Source organism: Taudactylus pleione, unplaced genomic scaffold, assembly GCF_031769625.1.
Source record: "Taudactylus pleione unplaced genomic scaffold, aTauple2 ptg003540l, whole genome shotgun sequence".
Classification (NCBI taxonomy): domain Eukaryota; kingdom Metazoa; phylum Chordata; class Amphibia; order Anura; family Myobatrachidae; genus Taudactylus; species Taudactylus pleione.
This window is the reverse complement of record NW_028287882.1, coordinates 45,285-63,586: the sequence shown is the minus strand read 5'-3', so window position 1 is coordinate 63,586 and position 18,302 is coordinate 45,285. Positions and strand designations below refer to the sequence as shown.

Below are 18,302 nucleotides of genomic sequence, written 5' to 3'. Positions count from 1 at the left end.
CGGTCCCTTCTTTGCCGCCTTCTTCCTGGCAGAGGTGGCTGGAGCGGAGGCTGAGGCTGGCACCGGGGTGGGGGCAGCTGAGGCCATCTCTCCTGCTTCTTGCCCGGGGTCGAAGTTGGGCTGGAGAAGGGTCTGCGGCGGTCGGAGGTCGGAAGTTGCTTTCGCAGAGGGCAGAGCAAACAAGTCTAACCCAATGCCAGTCGAAGTCCTTCCTCGTCGCGGTCGCAGGGTCTGGTCGCCGCTGGTCGGAGGTCGGGGGACGGCTTCGCAGAGGGCAGAGCAAACAAGTCTAGCCCAATGCTGGTCGAAGTCCTTCCTCGTCGCAGGGTCTGGTCGTCGCTGGTCGGAGGTCGGTTTCACAGAGGGCAGAGCAAACAAGTCTGACCCTCTGCTACTTGTAGTCCTTCCTCGTCGCAGTCGGCAGTCTGGGGGACGCTGGTCGGAGCTTGGCAGTCGCTTCTTCAGAGGGCAGAGCAGCAAGTCTAACCCTCGGCAAGTCGAATCCTTCTTCCTCTCAGCAGTCCTCTTTCAGCTTCCTCGGCCGGTGCAGGTCCAGAAAAAATGCGGCAGCAGGTTCTCTGGAGCCCGAGTGTAGTCACAGTCCAGTCAGTCAGCACTGATAAGAACAGATACTACACTTGATCTTAGCCAAAAGGCCGAGAAGCGATAACCCATTAAGGGCACGGAAAAAACACGCTCCGTTCTGACCTGACTCACACAATCAAGGAGAATGCTAGAGCAGCCACCAATAATCTATGAAGAGCGGCCTCCTGCTGCTTGCGGCCCTGTCCAAGGTGCTTCCAGCTACTGCAATGACTGACCCACAGCAAGGGCCTTTTTTTTTTTTTTTTTTTTTTTTTTTTTTGCCCACCACTTGCCTTTACCATAGCTTAGTTACAAGCAGAAGTGCTTTGGGTTTCTTTCCCATACTCTCTTGCTAGCTGCATGATTTGCATTGGCACCGCCTCCTGCAAACCTCTGCCACACCCACCCAAAAGACGCTTTGCGGCCTTCCTTTCTTCGAGCCGTGTCCCTGCAGTTTATTAGACAGTGTAACCCTTCATTGAAATGCTCAGAAACATTGCTCGGAATGTTCACAGTGTCTACGGAATGTTCAGGAAGAAGAGAATGTTGACAGTCAGAACACAGAATGTTGGTGCATTCTCATTCTAATTTTCAAACAACCAACATTCTACTCTGATGTCAGTGTGTTCTGATGTTTACAAGTATTGCACTTGCTTGCTGAGGTCCATTGGAGGGAGACACAGACCACGAGATGCTTTCTCCAATTGATTGTCCTTGCAAATAGGGACCCAAAAAGGTTTCTTGATGGTCGCACGATGCCGAAAGAGGCACATTTAAACCCGTAACAAAACCATTTATTGGAAACAAATTGCTTGACCAAATGAGCGCCAATTTCAAATGATTAAGCATAAACCTAGTCTCCCAAATTTCTATGTGGGGACAAAGTTTGCAAAATATTCAAGTTGTCCAAATGAAAAGATGGCCAATTCACGACTGCAAAAGTTCAATCTATCCATGTGCAAAAGTTCAATCTATCCGTGTGGTTGGTTGACACTTCTTGGTGCCAAAAAAGTGAAAAAGAGACGCAAACGAATTCAAAATCTAAATGTGGCATCACCTGGGTGGGTTGGAAAATCAGAGCTCAAACTGTAGCATACGTTCATTATGCAATACGTTCTTTGTGCAATTGATTTCCAAATTACTCTGCAACTCAACTCCAATGATATATAATTTGGGTTCAATCCCAGACATAGGCCTAAATGGAGAAAAACAAATGTAGACACAATAAGGCAGCAGACGAGACGACACCAAATAAACAGATCTTGTTTATTTTCAGTAGTTACGTACATAAACCAAATGAAGTGTTAAGAAGTGCCAAAGTGCAAGCAGGTGAGTGCAGGAGGCGCAGCAGGTGGTGGTATTGTCATTTGATTGCATGACGTGCAGACACAGGCAAAAGACTAGTTTGTTGAATCTGTAAGAATGAAACAAAGTGAAACGAAAGAGTTAAATAGTTCTTTTCTATTTTTGGATAACAGTTTAGGAAAGGTGCACCGGTCCTGGAAGTAATGCAATACCAGGTCAATGCGTGGAGTGGACAGAGCAAGCTCTTCTTCCATCTCCCTGTTCTAAAAATCCATTTAATATATGGCCCCCAGATAGGGGGCGTATCAGATATTAAACTGATAAGAACAGATACTACACTTGATCTTAGCCAAAAGGCCGAGAAGCGATAACCCATTAAGGGCACGGAAAAAACACGCTCCGTTCTGACCTGACTCACACAATCAAGGAGAATGCTAGAGCAGCCACCAATAATCTATGAAGAGCGGCCTCCTGCTGCTTGCGGCCCTGTCCAAGGTGCTTCCAGCTACTGCAATGACTGACCCACAGCAAGGGCCTTTTTTTTTTTTTTTTTTTTTTTTTTTTTTGCCCACCACTTGCCTTTACCATAGCTTAGTTACAAGCAGAAGTGCTTTGGGTTTCTTTCCCATACTCTCTTGCTAGCTGCATGATTTGCATTGGCACCGCCTCCTGCAAACCTCTGCCACACCCACCCAAAAGACGCTTTGCGGCCTTCCTTTCTTCGAGCCGTGTCCCTGCAGTTTATTAGACAGTGTAACCCTTCATTGAAATGCTCAGAAACATTGCTCGGAATGTTCACAGTGTCTACGGAATGTTCAGGAAGAAGAGAATGTTGACAGTCAGAACACAGAATGTTGGTGCATTCTCATTCTAATTTTCAAACAACCAACATTCTACTCTGATGTCAGTGTGTTCTGATGTTTACAAGTATTGCACTTGCTTGCTGAGGTCCATTGGAGGGAGACACAGACCACGAGATGCTTTCTCCAATTGATTGTCCTTGCAAATAGGGACCCAAAAAGGTTTCTTGATGGTCGCACGATGCCGAAAGAGGCACATTTAAACCCGTAACAAAACCATTTATTGGAAACAAATTGCTTGACCAAATGAGCGCCAATTTCAAATGATTAAGCATAAACCTAGTCTCCCAAATTTCTATGTGGGGACAAAGTTTGCAAAATATTCAAGTTGTCCAAATGAAAAGATGGCCAATTCACGACTGCAAAAGTTCAATCTATCCATGTGCAAAAGTTCAATCTATCCGTGTGGTTGGTTGACACTTCTTGGTGCCAAAAAAGTGAAAAAGAGACGCAAACGAATTCAAAATCTAAATGTGGCATCACCTGGGTGGGTTGGAAAATCAGAGCTCAAACTGTAGCATACGTTCATTATGCAATACGTTCTTTGTGCAATTGATTTCCAAATTACTCTGCAACTCAACTCCAATGATATATAATTTGGGTTCAATCCCAGACATAGGCCTAAATGGAGAAAAACAAATGTAGACACAATAAGGCAGCAGACGAGACGACACCAAATAAACAGATCTTGTTTATTTTCAGTAGTTACGTACATAAACCAAATGAAGTGTTAAGAAGTGCCAAAGTGCAAGCAGGTGAGTGCAGGAGGCGCAGCAGGTGGTGGTATTGTCATTTGATTGCATGACGTGCAGACACAGGCAAAAGACTAGTTTGTTGAATCTGTAAGAATGAAACAAAGTGAAACGAAAGAGTTAAATAGTTCTTTTCTATTTTTGGATAACAGTTTAGGAAAGGTGCACCGGTCCTGGAAGTAATGCAATACCAGGTCAATGCGTGGAGTGGACAGAGCAAGCTCTTCTTCCATCTCCCTGTTCTAAAAATCCATTTAATATATGGCCCCCAGATAGGGGGCGTATCAGATATTAAACTGATAAGAACAGATACTACACTTGATCTTAGCCAAAAGGCCGAGAAGCGATAACCCATTAAGGGCACGGAAAAAACACGCTCCGTTCTGACCTGACTCACACAATCAAGGAGAATGCTAGAGCAGCCACCAATAATCTATGAAGAGCGGCCTCCTGCTGCTTGCGGCCCTGTCCAAGGTGCTTCCAGCTACTGCAATGACTGACCCACAGCAAGGGCCTTTTTTTTTTTTTTTTTTTTTTTTTTTTTTGCCCACCACTTGCCTTTACCATAGCTTAGTTACAAGCAGAAGTGCTTTGGGTTTCTTTCCCATACTCTCTTGCTAGCTGCATGATTTGCATTGGCACCGCCTCCTGCAAACCTCTGCCACACCCACCCAAAAGACGCTTTGCGGCCTTCCTTTCTTCGAGCCGTGTCCCTGCAGTTTATTAGACAGTGTAACCCTTCATTGAAATGCTCAGAAACATTGCTCGGAATGTTCACAGTGTCTACGGAATGTTCAGGAAGAAGAGAATGTTGACAGTCAGAACACAGAATGTTGGTGCATTCTCATTCTAATTTTCAAACAACCAACATTCTACTCTGATGTCAGTGTGTTCTGATGTTTACAAGTATTGCACTTGCTTGCTGAGGTCCATTGGAGGGAGACACAGACCACGAGATGCTTTCTCCAATTGATTGTCCTTGCAAATAGGGACCCAAAAAGGTTTCTTGATGGTCGCACGATGCCGAAAGAGGCACATTTAAACCCGTAACAAAACCATTTATTGGAAACAAATTGCTTGACCAAATGAGCGCCAATTTCAAATGATTAAGCATAAACCTAGTCTCCCAAATTTCTATGTGGGGACAAAGTTTGCAAAATATTCAAGTTGTCCAAATGAAAAGATGGCCAATTCACGACTGCAAAAGTTCAATCTATCCATGTGCAAAAGTTCAATCTATCCGTGTGGTTGGTTGACACTTCTTGGTGCCAAAAAAGTGAAAAAGAGACGCAAACGAATTCAAAATCTAAATGTGGCATCACCTGGGTGGGTTGGAAAATCAGAGCTCAAACTGTAGCATACGTTCATTATGCAATACGTTCTTTGTGCAATTGATTTCCAAATTACTCTGCAACTCAACTCCAATGATATATAATTTGGGTTCAATCCCAGACATAGGCCTAAATGGAGAAAAACAAATGTAGACACAATAAGGCAGCAGACGAGACGACACCAAATAAACAGATCTTGTTTATTTTCAGTAGTTACGTACATAAACCAAATGAAGTGTTAAGAAGTGCCAAAGTGCAAGCAGGTGAGTGCAGGAGGCGCAGCAGGTGGTGGTATTGTCATTTGATTGCATGACGTGCAGACACAGGCAAAAGACTAGTTTGTTGAATCTGTAAGAATGAAACAAAGTGAAACGAAAGAGTTAAATAGTTCTTTTCTATTTTTGGATAACAGTTTAGGAAAGGTGCACCGGTCCTGGAAGTAATGCAATACCAGGTCAATGCGTGGAGTGGACAGAGCAAGCTCTTCTTCCATCTCCCTGTTCTAAAAATCCATTTAATATATGGCCCCCAGATAGGGGGCGTATCAGATATTAAACTGATAAGAACAGATACTACACTTGATCTTAGCCAAAAGGCCGAGAAGCGATAACCCATTAAGGGCACGGAAAAAACACGCTCCGTTCTGACCTGACTCACACAATCAAGGAGAATGCTAGAGCAGCCACCAATAATCTATGAAGAGCGGCCTCCTGCTGCTTGCGGCCCTGTCCAAGGTGCTTCCAGCTACTGCAATGACTGACCCACAGCAAGGGCCTTTTTTTTTTTTTTTTTTTTTTTTTTTTTTGCCCACCACTTGCCTTTACCATAGCTTAGTTACAAGCAGAAGTGCTTTGGGTTTCTTTCCCATACTCTCTTGCTAGCTGCATGATTTGCATTGGCACCGCCTCCTGCAAACCTCTGCCACACCCACCCAAAAGACGCTTTGCGGCCTTCCTTTCTTCGAGCCGTGTCCCTGCAGTTTATTAGACAGTGTAACCCTTCATTGAAATGCTCAGAAACATTGCTCGGAATGTTCACAGTGTCTACGGAATGTTCAGGAAGAAGAGAATGTTGACAGTCAGAACACAGAATGTTGGTGCATTCTCATTCTAATTTTCAAACAACCAACATTCTACTCTGATGTCAGTGTGTTCTGATGTTTACAAGTATTGCACTTGCTTGCTGAGGTCCATTGGAGGGAGACACAGACCACGAGATGCTTTCTCCAATTGATTGTCCTTGCAAATAGGGACCCAAAAAGGTTTCTTGATGGTCGCACGATGCCGAAAGAGGCACATTTAAACCCGTAACAAAACCATTTATTGGAAACAAATTGCTTGACCAAATGAGCGCCAATTTCAAATGATTAAGCATAAACCTAGTCTCCCAAATTTCTATGTGGGGACAAAGTTTGCAAAATATTCAAGTTGTCCAAATGAAAAGATGGCCAATTCACGACTGCAAAAGTTCAATCTATCCATGTGCAAAAGTTCAATCTATCCGTGTGGTTGGTTGACACTTCTTGGTGCCAAAAAAGTGAAAAAGAGACGCAAACGAATTCAAAATCTAAATGTGGCATCACCTGGGTGGGTTGGAAAATCAGAGCTCAAACTGTAGCATACGTTCATTATGCAATACGTTCTTTGTGCAATTGATTTCCAAATTACTCTGCAACTCAACTCCAATGATATATAATTTGGGTTCAATCCCAGACATAGGCCTAAATGGAGAAAAACAAATGTAGACACAATAAGGCAGCAGACGAGACGACACCAAATAAACAGATCTTGTTTATTTTCAGTAGTTACGTACATAAACCAAATGAAGTGTTAAGAAGTGCCAAAGTGCAAGCAGGTGAGTGCAGGAGGCGCAGCAGGTGGTGGTATTGTCATTTGATTGCATGACGTGCAGACACAGGCAAAAGACTAGTTTGTTGAATCTGTAAGAATGAAACAAAGTGAAACGAAAGAGTTAAATAGTTCTTTTCTATTTTTGGATAACAGTTTAGGAAAGGTGCACCGGTCCTGGAAGTAATGCAATACCAGGTCAATGCGTGGAGTGGACAGAGCAAGCTCTTCTTCCATCTCCCTGTTCTAAAAATCCATTTAATATATGGCCCCCAGATAGGGGGCGTATCAGATATTAAACTGATAAGAACAGATACTACACTTGATCTTAGCCAAAAGGCCGAGAAGCGATAACCCATTAAGGGCACGGAAAAAACACGCTCCGTTCTGACCTGACTCACACAATCAAGGAGAATGCTAGAGCAGCCACCAATAATCTATGAAGAGCGGCCTCCTGCTGCTTGCGGCCCTGTCCAAGGTGCTTCCAGCTACTGCAATGACTGACCCACAGCAAGGGCCTTTTTTTTTTTTTTTTTTTTTTTTTTTTTTGCCCACCACTTGCCTTTACCATAGCTTAGTTACAAGCAGAAGTGCTTTGGGTTTCTTTCCCATACTCTCTTGCTAGCTGCATGATTTGCATTGGCACCGCCTCCTGCAAACCTCTGCCACACCCACCCAAAAGACGCTTTGCGGCCTTCCTTTCTTCGAGCCGTGTCCCTGCAGTTTATTAGACAGTGTAACCCTTCATTGAAATGCTCAGAAACATTGCTCGGAATGTTCACAGTGTCTACGGAATGTTCAGGAAGAAGAGAATGTTGACAGTCAGAACACAGAATGTTGGTGCATTCTCATTCTAATTTTCAAACAACCAACATTCTACTCTGATGTCAGTGTGTTCTGATGTTTACAAGTATTGCACTTGCTTGCTGAGGTCCATTGGAGGGAGACACAGACCACGAGATGCTTTCTCCAATTGATTGTCCTTGCAAATAGGGACCCAAAAAGGTTTCTTGATGGTCGCACGATGCCGAAAGAGGCACATTTAAACCCGTAACAAAACCATTTATTGGAAACAAATTGCTTGACCAAATGAGCGCCAATTTCAAATGATTAAGCATAAACCTAGTCTCCCAAATTTCTATGTGGGGACAAAGTTTGCAAAATATTCAAGTTGTCCAAATGAAAAGATGGCCAATTCACGACTGCAAAAGTTCAATCTATCCATGTGCAAAAGTTCAATCTATCCGTGTGGTTGGTTGACACTTCTTGGTGCCAAAAAAGTGAAAAAGAGACGCAAACGAATTCAAAATCTAAATGTGGCATCACCTGGGTGGGTTGGAAAATCAGAGCTCAAACTGTAGCATACGTTCATTATGCAATACGTTCTTTGTGCAATTGATTTCCAAATTACTCTGCAACTCAACTCCAATGATATATAATTTGGGTTCAATCCCAGACATAGGCCTAAATGGAGAAAAACAAATGTAGACACAATAAGGCAGCAGACGAGACGACACCAAATAAACAGATCTTGTTTATTTTCAGTAGTTACGTACATAAACCAAATGAAGTGTTAAGAAGTGCCAAAGTGCAAGCAGGTGAGTGCAGGAGGCGCAGCAGGTGGTGGTATTGTCATTTGATTGCATGACGTGCAGACACAGGCAAAAGACTAGTTTGTTGAATCTGTAAGAATGAAACAAAGTGAAACGAAAGAGTTAAATAGTTCTTTTCTATTTTTGGATAACAGTTTAGGAAAGGTGCACCGGTCCTGGAAGTAATGCAATACCAGGTCAATGCGTGGAGTGGACAGAGCAAGCTCTTCTTCCATCTCCCTGTTCTAAAAATCCATTTAATATATGGCCCCCAGATAGGGGGCGTATCAGATATTAAACTGATAAGAACAGATTTTTTGATTGAAAAAAGCATTCTTTATTAACATAAAGATGGCAAAAAACATACATACATCACACATACAAGTGTACTGTGTCGCAGCACAGCCTAAACCCAATACACTATCAAACATAATCAAACATACAATATAATGCATTGCAAAACATATAGCACAAGGCATCCTATACTATACATAATACTTTGCATTATTCATTCACTACTTAAACAAAAACAACAATCAACAAGGTCTATGGGTGTGGAGGGTAGAGGGGAAGGGAGGGGGGAATCACAGAACTGAAGTTTTTATTGAAAGACAGACACATATATGGGAAGGGTAAATAAATAGAAAGACATATCAACAAAACATCAGTCTCTGTGAAAAATGGGGGAAGGGGCCACTGTCCCAGTCCTTGTTGGACAATCAAGCATGGGGGGAGGGGGCAGAAGAAGGGGGGTTTAGTCCTCTTCTTCCTCAGGGCTGTCCATGATGGAATAGTCTCTTAGCAGGCTGTGAATCAGCCTGCGACAGTCCTGGATAGACATCCTCTCCCTCCGCAGAATGAGGCGATTCCTGGCAAGCCACAAAGCACAGATACTACACTTGATCTTAGCCAAAAGGCCGAGAAGCGATAACCCATTAAGGGCACGGAAAAAACACGCTCCGTTCTGACCTGACTCACACAATCAAGGAGAATGCTAGAGCAGCCACCAATAATCTATGAAGAGCGGCCTCCTGCTGCTTGCGGCCCTGTCCAAGGTGCTTCCAGCTACTGCAATGACTGACCCACAGCAAGGGCCTTTTTTTTTTTTTTTTTTTTTTTTTTTTTTGCCCACCACTTGCCTTTACCATAGCTTAGTTACAAGCAGAAGTGCTTTGGGTTTCTTTCCCATACTCTCTTGCTAGCTGCATGATTTGCATTGGCACCGCCTCCTGCAAACCTCTGCCACACCCACCCAAAAGACGCTTTGCGGCCTTCCTTTCTTCGAGCCGTGTCCCTGCAGTTTATTAGACAGTGTAACCCTTCATTGAAATGCTCAGAAACATTGCTCGGAATGTTCACAGTGTCTACGGAATGTTCAGGAAGAAGAGAATGTTGACAGTCAGAACACAGAATGTTGGTGCATTCTCATTCTAATTTTCAAACAACCAACATTCTACTCTGATGTCAGTGTGTTCTGATGTTTACAAGTATTGCACTTGCTTGCTGAGGTCCATTGGAGGGAGACACAGACCACGAGATGCTTTCTCCAATTGATTGTCCTTGCAAATAGGGACCCAAAAAGGTTTCTTGATGGTCGCACGATGCCGAAAGAGGCACATTTAAACCCGTAACAAAACCATTTATTGGAAACAAATTGCTTGACCAAATGAGCGCCAATTTCAAATGATTAAGCATAAACCTAGTCTCCCAAATTTCTATGTGGGGACAAAGTTTGCAAAATATTCAAGTTGTCCAAATGAAAAGATGGCCAATTCACGACTGCAAAAGTTCAATCTATCCATGTGCAAAAGTTCAATCTATCCGTGTGGTTGGTTGACACTTCTTGGTGCCAAAAAAGTGAAAAAGAGACGCAAACGAATTCAAAATCTAAATGTGGCATCACCTGGGTGGGTTGGAAAATCAGAGCTCAAACTGTAGCATACGTTCATTATGCAATACGTTCTTTGTGCAATTGATTTCCAAATTACTCTGCAACTCAACTCCAATGATATATAATTTGGGTTCAATCCCAGACATAGGCCTAAATGGAGAAAAACAAATGTAGACACAATAAGGCAGCAGACGAGACGACACCAAATAAACAGATCTTGTTTATTTTCAGTAGTTACGTACATAAACCAAATGAAGTGTTAAGAAGTGCCAAAGTGCAAGCAGGTGAGTGCAGGAGGCGCAGCAGGTGGTGGTATTGTCATTTGATTGCATGACGTGCAGACACAGGCAAAAGACTAGTTTGTTGAATCTGTAAGAATGAAACAAAGTGAAACGAAAGAGTTAAATAGTTCTTTTCTATTTTTGGATAACAGTTTAGGAAAGGTGCACCGGTCCTGGAAGTAATGCAATACCAGGTCAATGCGTGGAGTGGACAGAGCAAGCTCTTCTTCCATCTCCCTGTTCTAAAAATCCATTTAATATATGGCCCCCAGATAGGGGGCGTATCAGATATTAAACTGATAAGAACAGATACTACACTTGATCTTAGCCAAAAGGCCGAGAAGCGATAACCCATTAAGGGCACGGAAAAAACACGCTCCGTTCTGACCTGACTCACACAATCAAGGAGAATGCTAGAGCAGCCACCAATAATCTATGAAGAGCGGCCTCCTGCTGCTTGCGGCCCTGTCCAAGGTGCTTCCAGCTACTGCAATGACTGACCCACAGCAAGGGCCTTTTTTTTTTTTTTTTTTTTTTTTTTTTTTGCCCACCACTTGCCTTTACCATAGCTTAGTTACAAGCAGAAGTGCTTTGGGTTTCTTTCCCATACTCTCTTGCTAGCTGCATGATTTGCATTGGCACCGCCTCCTGCAAACCTCTGCCACACCCACCCAAAAGACGCTTTGCGGCCTTCCTTTCTTCGAGCCGTGTCCCTGCAGTTTATTAGACAGTGTAACCCTTCATTGAAATGCTCAGAAACATTGCTCGGAATGTTCACAGTGTCTACGGAATGTTCAGGAAGAAGAGAATGTTGACAGTCAGAACACAGAATGTTGGTGCATTCTCATTCTAATTTTCAAACAACCAACATTCTACTCTGATGTCAGTGTGTTCTGATGTTTACAAGTATTGCACTTGCTTGCTGAGGTCCATTGGAGGGAGACACAGACCACGAGATGCTTTCTCCAATTGATTGTCCTTGCAAATAGGGACCCAAAAAGGTTTCTTGATGGTCGCACGATGCCGAAAGAGGCACATTTAAACCCGTAACAAAACCATTTATTGGAAACAAATTGCTTGACCAAATGAGCGCCAATTTCAAATGATTAAGCATAAACCTAGTCTCCCAAATTTCTATGTGGGGACAAAGTTTGCAAAATATTCAAGTTGTCCAAATGAAAAGATGGCCAATTCACGACTGCAAAAGTTCAATCTATCCATGTGCAAAAGTTCAATCTATCCGTGTGGTTGGTTGACACTTCTTGGTGCCAAAAAAGTGAAAAAGAGACGCAAACGAATTCAAAATCTAAATGTGGCATCACCTGGGTGGGTTGGAAAATCAGAGCTCAAACTGTAGCATACGTTCATTATGCAATACGTTCTTTGTGCAATTGATTTCCAAATTACTCTGCAACTCAACTCCAATGATATATAATTTGGGTTCAATCCCAGACATAGGCCTAAATGGAGAAAAACAAATGTAGACACAATAAGGCAGCAGACGAGACGACACCAAATAAACAGATCTTGTTTATTTTCAGTAGTTACGTACATAAACCAAATGAAGTGTTAAGAAGTGCCAAAGTGCAAGCAGGTGAGTGCAGGAGGCGCAGCAGGTGGTGGTATTGTCATTTGATTGCATGACGTGCAGACACAGGCAAAAGACTAGTTTGTTGAATCTGTAAGAATGAAACAAAGTGAAACGAAAGAGTTAAATAGTTCTTTTCTATTTTTGGATAACAGTTTAGGAAAGGTGCACCGGTCCTGGAAGTAATGCAATACCAGGTCAATGCGTGGAGTGGACAGAGCAAGCTCTTCTTCCATCTCCCTGTTCTAAAAATCCATTTAATATATGGCCCCCAGATAGGGGGCGTATCAGATATTAAACTGATAAGAACAGATACTACACTTGATCTTAGCCAAAAGGCCGAGAAGCGATAACCCATTAAGGGCACGGAAAAAACACGCTCCGTTCTGACCTGACTCACACAATCAAGGAGAATGCTAGAGCAGCCACCAATAATCTATGAAGAGCGGCCTCCTGCTGCTTGCGGCCCTGTCCAAGGTGCTTCCAGCTACTGCAATGACTGACCCACAGCAAGGGCCTTTTTTTTTTTTTTTTTTTTTTTTTTTTTTGCCCACCACTTGCCTTTACCATAGCTTAGTTACAAGCAGAAGTGCTTTGGGTTTCTTTCCCATACTCTCTTGCTAGCTGCATGATTTGCATTGGCACCGCCTCCTGCAAACCTCTGCCACACCCACCCAAAAGACGCTTTGCGGCCTTCCTTTCTTCGAGCCGTGTCCCTGCAGTTTATTAGACAGTGTAACCCTTCATTGAAATGCTCAGAAACATTGCTCGGAATGTTCACAGTGTCTACGGAATGTTCAGGAAGAAGAGAATGTTGACAGTCAGAACACAGAATGTTGGTGCATTCTCATTCTAATTTTCAAACAACCAACATTCTACTCTGATGTCAGTGTGTTCTGATGTTTACAAGTATTGCACTTGCTTGCTGAGGTCCATTGGAGGGAGACACAGACCACGAGATGCTTTCTCCAATTGATTGTCCTTGCAAATAGGGACCCAAAAAGGTTTCTTGATGGTCGCACGATGCCGAAAGAGGCACATTTAAACCCGTAACAAAACCATTTATTGGAAACAAATTGCTTGACCAAATGAGCGCCAATTTCAAATGATTAAGCATAAACCTAGTCTCCCAAATTTCTATGTGGGGACAAAGTTTGCAAAATATTCAAGTTGTCCAAATGAAAAGATGGCCAATTCACGACTGCAAAAGTTCAATCTATCCATGTGCAAAAGTTCAATCTATCCGTGTGGTTGGTTGACACTTCTTGGTGCCAAAAAAGTGAAAAAGAGACGCAAACGAATTCAAAATCTAAATGTGGCATCACCTGGGTGGGTTGGAAAATCAGAGCTCAAACTGTAGCATACGTTCATTATGCAATACGTTCTTTGTGCAATTGATTTCCAAATTACTCTGCAACTCAACTCCAATGATATATAATTTGGGTTCAATCCCAGACATAGGCCTAAATGGAGAAAAACAAATGTAGACACAATAAGGCAGCAGACGAGACGACACCAAATAAACAGATCTTGTTTATTTTCAGTAGTTACGTACATAAACCAAATGAAGTGTTAAGAAGTGCCAAAGTGCAAGCAGGTGAGTGCAGGAGGCGCAGCAGGTGGTGGTATTGTCATTTGATTGCATGACGTGCAGACACAGGCAAAAGACTAGTTTGTTGAATCTGTAAGAATGAAACAAAGTGAAACGAAAGAGTTAAATAGTTCTTTTCTATTTTTGGATAACAGTTTAGGAAAGGTGCACCGGTCCTGGAAGTAATGCAATACCAGGTCAATGCGTGGAGTGGACAGAGCAAGCTCTTCTTCCATCTCCCTGTTCTAAAAATCCATTTAATATATGGCCCCCAGATAGGGGGCGTATCAGATATTAAACTGATAAGAACAGATACTACACTTGATCTTAGCCAAAAGGCCGAGAAGCGATAACCCATTAAGGGCACGGAAAAAACACGCTCCGTTCTGACCTGACTCACACAATCAAGGAGAATGCTAGAGCAGCCACCAATAATCTATGAAGAGCGGCCTCCTGCTGCTTGCGGCCCTGTCCAAGGTGCTTCCAGCTACTGCAATGACTGACCCACAGCAAGGGCCTTTTTTTTTTTTTTTTTTTTTTTTTTTTTTGCCCACCACTTGCCTTTACCATAGCTTAGTTACAAGCAGAAGTGCTTTGGGTTTCTTTCCCATACTCTCTTGCTAGCTGCATGATTTGCATTGGCACCGCCTCCTGCAAACCTCTGCCACACCCACCCAAAAGACGCTTTGCGGCCTTCCTTTCTTCGAGCCGTGTCCCTGCAGTTTATTAGACAGTGTAACCCTTCATTGAAATGCTCAGAAACATTGCTCGGAATGTTCACAGTGTCTACGGAATGTTCAGGAAGAAGAGAATGTTGACAGTCAGAACACAGAATGTTGGTGCATTCTCATTCTAATTTTCAAACAACCAACATTCTACTCTGATGTCAGTGTGTTCTGATGTTTACAAGTATTGCACTTGCTTGCTGAGGTCCATTGGAGGGAGACACAGACCACGAGATGCTTTCTCCAATTGATTGTCCTTGCAAATAGGGACCCAAAAAGGTTTCTTGATGGTCGCACGATGCCGAAAGAGGCACATTTAAACCCGTAACAAAACCATTTATTGGAAACAAATTGCTTGACCAAATGAGCGCCAATTTCAAATGATTAAGCATAAACCTAGTCTCCCAAATTTCTATGTGGGGACAAAGTTTGCAAAATATTCAAGTTGTCCAAATGAAAAGATGGCCAATTCACGACTGCAAAAGTTCAATCTATCCATGTGCAAAAGTTCAATCTATCCGTGTGGTTGGTTGACACTTCTTGGTGCCAAAAAAGTGAAAAAGAGACGCAAACGAATTCAAAATCTAAATGTGGCATCACCTGGGTGGGTTGGAAAATCAGAGCTCAAACTGTAGCATACGTTCATTATGCAATACGTTCTTTGTGCAATTGATTTCCAAATTACTCTGCAACTCAACTCCAATGATATATAATTTGGGTTCAATCCCAGACATAGGCCTAAATGGAGAAAAACAAATGTAGACACAATAAGGCAGCAGACGAGACGACACCAAATAAACAGATCTTGTTTATTTTCAGTAGTTACGTACATAAACCAAATGAAGTGTTAAGAAGTGCCAAAGTGCAAGCAGGTGAGTGCAGGAGGCGCAGCAGGTGGTGGTATTGTCATTTGATTGCATGACGTGCAGACACAGGCAAAAGACTAGTTTGTTGAATCTGTAAGAATGAAACAAAGTGAAACGAAAGAGTTAAATAGTTCTTTTCTATTTTTGGATAACAGTTTAGGAAAGGTGCACCGGTCCTGGAAGTAATGCAATACCAGGTCAATGCGTGGAGTGGACAGAGCAAGCTCTTCTTCCATCTCCCTGTTCTAAAAATCCATTTAATATATGGCCCCCAGATAGGGGGCGTATCAGATATTAAACTGATAAGAACAGATTTTTTATTGAAAAAAGCATTCTTTATTAACATAAAGATGGCAAAAAACATACATAAATCACACATACAAGTGTACTGTGTCGCAGCACAGCCTAAGCCCAATACACTATCAAACATAATCAAACATACAATATAATGCATTGCAAAACATATAGCACAAGGCATCCTATACTATACATAATACTTTGCATTATTCATTCACTACTTAAACAAAAACAACAATCAACAAGGTCTATGGGTGTGGAGGGTAGAGGGGAAGGGAGGGGGGAATCACAGAACTGAAGTTTTTATTGAAAGACAGACACATATATGGGAAGGGTAAATAAATAGAAAGACATATCAACAAAACATCAGTCTCTGTGAAAAATGGGGGAAGGGGCCACTGTCCCAGTCCTTGTTGGACAATCAAGCATGGGGGGAGGGGGCAGAAGAAGGGGGGTTTAGTCCTCTTCTTCCTCAGGGCTGTCCATGATGGAATAGTCTCTTAGCAGGCTGTGAATCAGCCTGCGACAGTCCTGGATAGACATCCTCTCCCTCCGCAGAATGAGGCGATTCCTGGCAAGCCACAAAGCGTCCTTAACACAGTTCATAAGGCGCCAGGCCTCCTGGATTGCCCCATAGGTGTGGGTGCCAGGAAACAGTCCGTAAAGTACCGAGTGGTACGAAAGGTTGCTCCTTGGCACACAGTCTTTGAGTTCATTTTCCAGGGCATCTAACAACAACTGTGCATAAGTACAGTCCCAAAACAAGTGCATAGCTGTTTCCTCGTGAGAGATGCACCAGGGGCAATGTCTGTACCTGCACAGGTTACGGGAGTGCATGAATGTCCTTAGGGGCAGACCCCCTTGGATTGCCATCCATGACATGTCCTTGTGTCTATTTGTGAGCCTTTTGGAGGCCACATTGTCCCATACCTGCTTGGCAGTTGCTGAAGGGAGCCCTGGAATAGGCTCCATGACGTCTTTTGCTCTGATGAGCTTGTGGATAGTCTTTGGTTTCCACAAGTCAGGTTTAACTCCCTCCAGTTGGTGCTCCCTCACAAACTTGGACACGTCCAGGTAGAACCAGGGAGTGTTCCAGTTGTAAGGGATGGAGCTGTCCCACTTAGCCCAGCCTAGGGCCCTCCAAAGGGGTAGGAGGAAAAAGCGAGACATGGAGTTTCCTGCAGAGTCATTATCAGTCTCACACAAAGTCCTGCGGATACAGTTGCAAACAAAGAAGGCTCGCAGCATGGTGGGGATATCTGGTATTCCCTTTCCACCTTTGAGGGGCTCCTTGTACATAACTGTCCGCTTTACTCTGTCCATCTTGGAGCCCCAGATGAAGTGAAACACTGCCCTTGTGATGGCCCTGCAGACCGTGACCAGAGGTGGCCAGGCCTGCGCTGTGTACTGCAGAACGGGAAGGATCTCGTTGCGCAGTACAAGTGCTTTTCCTTCGATGGTAAGGTCTCTGAGGCTCCACAGTCCAATTTTTTGCCTTACAGTGGCAAGTCTTTCGTCCCAGCACTTCAGGGCCGCACCTTCACCACCAAGCCAGACTCCCAGAATTTTGATGAAGTCCGGCTTGACAGCAAAGGGGAATGGAGCGGAGGATGACAGGTGCCACTGCCCGAACAGCATAGCCTCTGACTTCCCGCAGTTGACTTTTGCCCCTGAAGCTCGGCCGAAGCTCTCGCAGGTCTGGACGAGTGCTGTCACCGAACTCTGGTCAGCGCAGAAGACAGTGACGTCGTCCATGTACAGCGAGCACTTGGCCTCTCTACGGTCTGGACCCGGTGCGATGACCCCTCTGATCTCTGGTTTCCGTCTGATGCATACAGCCAGGAGCTCTATAACACAAACAAAAAGAAGAGGTGAAAGAGGGCAGCCTTGTCTGACCCCAGATAGAATAGGAAAGGGGTCAGTCTTCCAGCCGTTCACCAACACCGAGCTGTGAATATCAAGGTACATCAGGTTAACATACGTGCAAAACATTTCACCAAGCCCAAACCTCTGCAGGACCCTACCCATCAACTCATGTGAGACACGGTCAAAGGCCTTCTCCTGGTCAAGGCTGACCAGAGCCGCATGCACGTTCCGGTCCTTGATGTAATGGACCGTGTCTCTGAGGAGGGCAAGGCTATCTGCAATCCTGCGGCCAGGAATGCCGCAGGTCTGGTCCGGGTGAATGATCTGTCCGATGACAGCCTTCAGCCTGTTGGCAAGTACCTTGGCCAGGATCTTGTAGTCCACGTTCAGGAGAGAGATGGGCCTCCAATTTTTCAGCTCACATCTCTCCCCCTTACGCTTATACAAGATCGTGATCAGTCCCTCCCTCAGTGAAGGAGGCATTTTGCCCTCCACCACCATCTCCTTGTACAGCTCGAGCAGGTCCGGGCCAATGAGGTCCCACAGCGCTACATAGAGCTCTGCTGGGAGACCATCACTGCCCGGGGTCCTGCCCTGCCTAAAGGATTTAGCGGCAGAGTGCAACTCCTCCAACACCAAGGGAGCATCCATGGCTGCTTTACCTGCAGGATCAATAGTGTTAGTGATACCTGACAGGAACTCATCAGCCACAGTACTGTCCGTCGTCTTTGGGGAGTAGAGGTCGCCATAGTAGTCCGTGATGACCTTCATGACGCCCTCCTTCCCCTGCCTGGGAATACCGGTCTCATCTCGCAGCTCAGTCAGGGGCGTGTGGCCAGAGTGGAGTTTCCTGAAAAAGAAAGAGTTACATTTCTCACCCTTCTCCAGGTTCTCCACCTTGGAACGGAAGACGATGCGTCTGGAT

General features: G+C 44.0%; 7 non-coding genes and 4 pseudogenes across 7 annotated transcripts; all 11 read right to left on the bottom strand.

Annotated features, from left to right (window-relative positions):
* Window positions 1–568: 568 nt before the first annotated feature.
* LOC148430635 (U2 spliceosomal RNA) lies at window positions 569–668 on the bottom strand (annotated as a pseudogene).
* A 1,400-nt stretch (window positions 669–2,068) lies between these two features.
* LOC148430634 (U2 spliceosomal RNA) lies at window positions 2,069–2,259 on the bottom strand. The gene has a single exon (XR_015877401.1). It is a non-coding gene; the product is annotated as a U2 spliceosomal RNA (small nuclear RNA).
* Window positions 2,260–3,659: 1,400 nt separating this feature from the next.
* LOC148430633 (U2 spliceosomal RNA) lies at window positions 3,660–3,850 on the bottom strand. The gene has a single exon (XR_015877400.1). It is a non-coding gene; the product is annotated as a U2 spliceosomal RNA (small nuclear RNA).
* A 1,400-nt stretch (window positions 3,851–5,250) lies between these two features.
* LOC148430632 (U2 spliceosomal RNA) lies at window positions 5,251–5,441 on the bottom strand. Its single transcript, XR_015877399.1, has one exon. It is a non-coding gene; the product is annotated as a U2 spliceosomal RNA (small nuclear RNA).
* Window positions 5,442–6,841: 1,400 nt separating this feature from the next.
* Window positions 6,842–7,032, bottom strand: LOC148430631 (U2 spliceosomal RNA). The gene has a single exon (XR_015877398.1). It is a non-coding gene; the product is annotated as a U2 spliceosomal RNA (small nuclear RNA).
* Window positions 7,033–8,432: 1,400 nt separating this feature from the next.
* LOC148430630 (U2 spliceosomal RNA) lies at window positions 8,433–8,607 on the bottom strand (annotated as a pseudogene).
* Window positions 8,608–9,057: 450 nt separating this feature from the next.
* On the bottom strand, window positions 9,058–9,201 carry LOC148430629 (U2 spliceosomal RNA; annotated as a pseudogene).
* A 1,400-nt stretch (window positions 9,202–10,601) lies between these two features.
* Window positions 10,602–10,792, bottom strand: LOC148430628 (U2 spliceosomal RNA). The gene has a single exon (XR_015877397.1). It is a non-coding gene; the product is annotated as a U2 spliceosomal RNA (small nuclear RNA).
* A 1,400-nt stretch (window positions 10,793–12,192) lies between these two features.
* Window positions 12,193–12,383, bottom strand: LOC148430627 (U2 spliceosomal RNA). The gene has a single exon (XR_015877396.1). It is a non-coding gene; the product is annotated as a U2 spliceosomal RNA (small nuclear RNA).
* Window positions 12,384–13,783: 1,400 nt separating this feature from the next.
* On the bottom strand, window positions 13,784–13,974 carry LOC148430626 (U2 spliceosomal RNA). The gene has a single exon (XR_015877395.1). It is a non-coding gene; the product is annotated as a U2 spliceosomal RNA (small nuclear RNA).
* Window positions 13,975–15,374: 1,400 nt separating this feature from the next.
* On the bottom strand, window positions 15,375–15,548 carry LOC148430625 (U2 spliceosomal RNA; annotated as a pseudogene).
* Window positions 15,549–18,302: the final 2,754 nt, after the last annotated feature.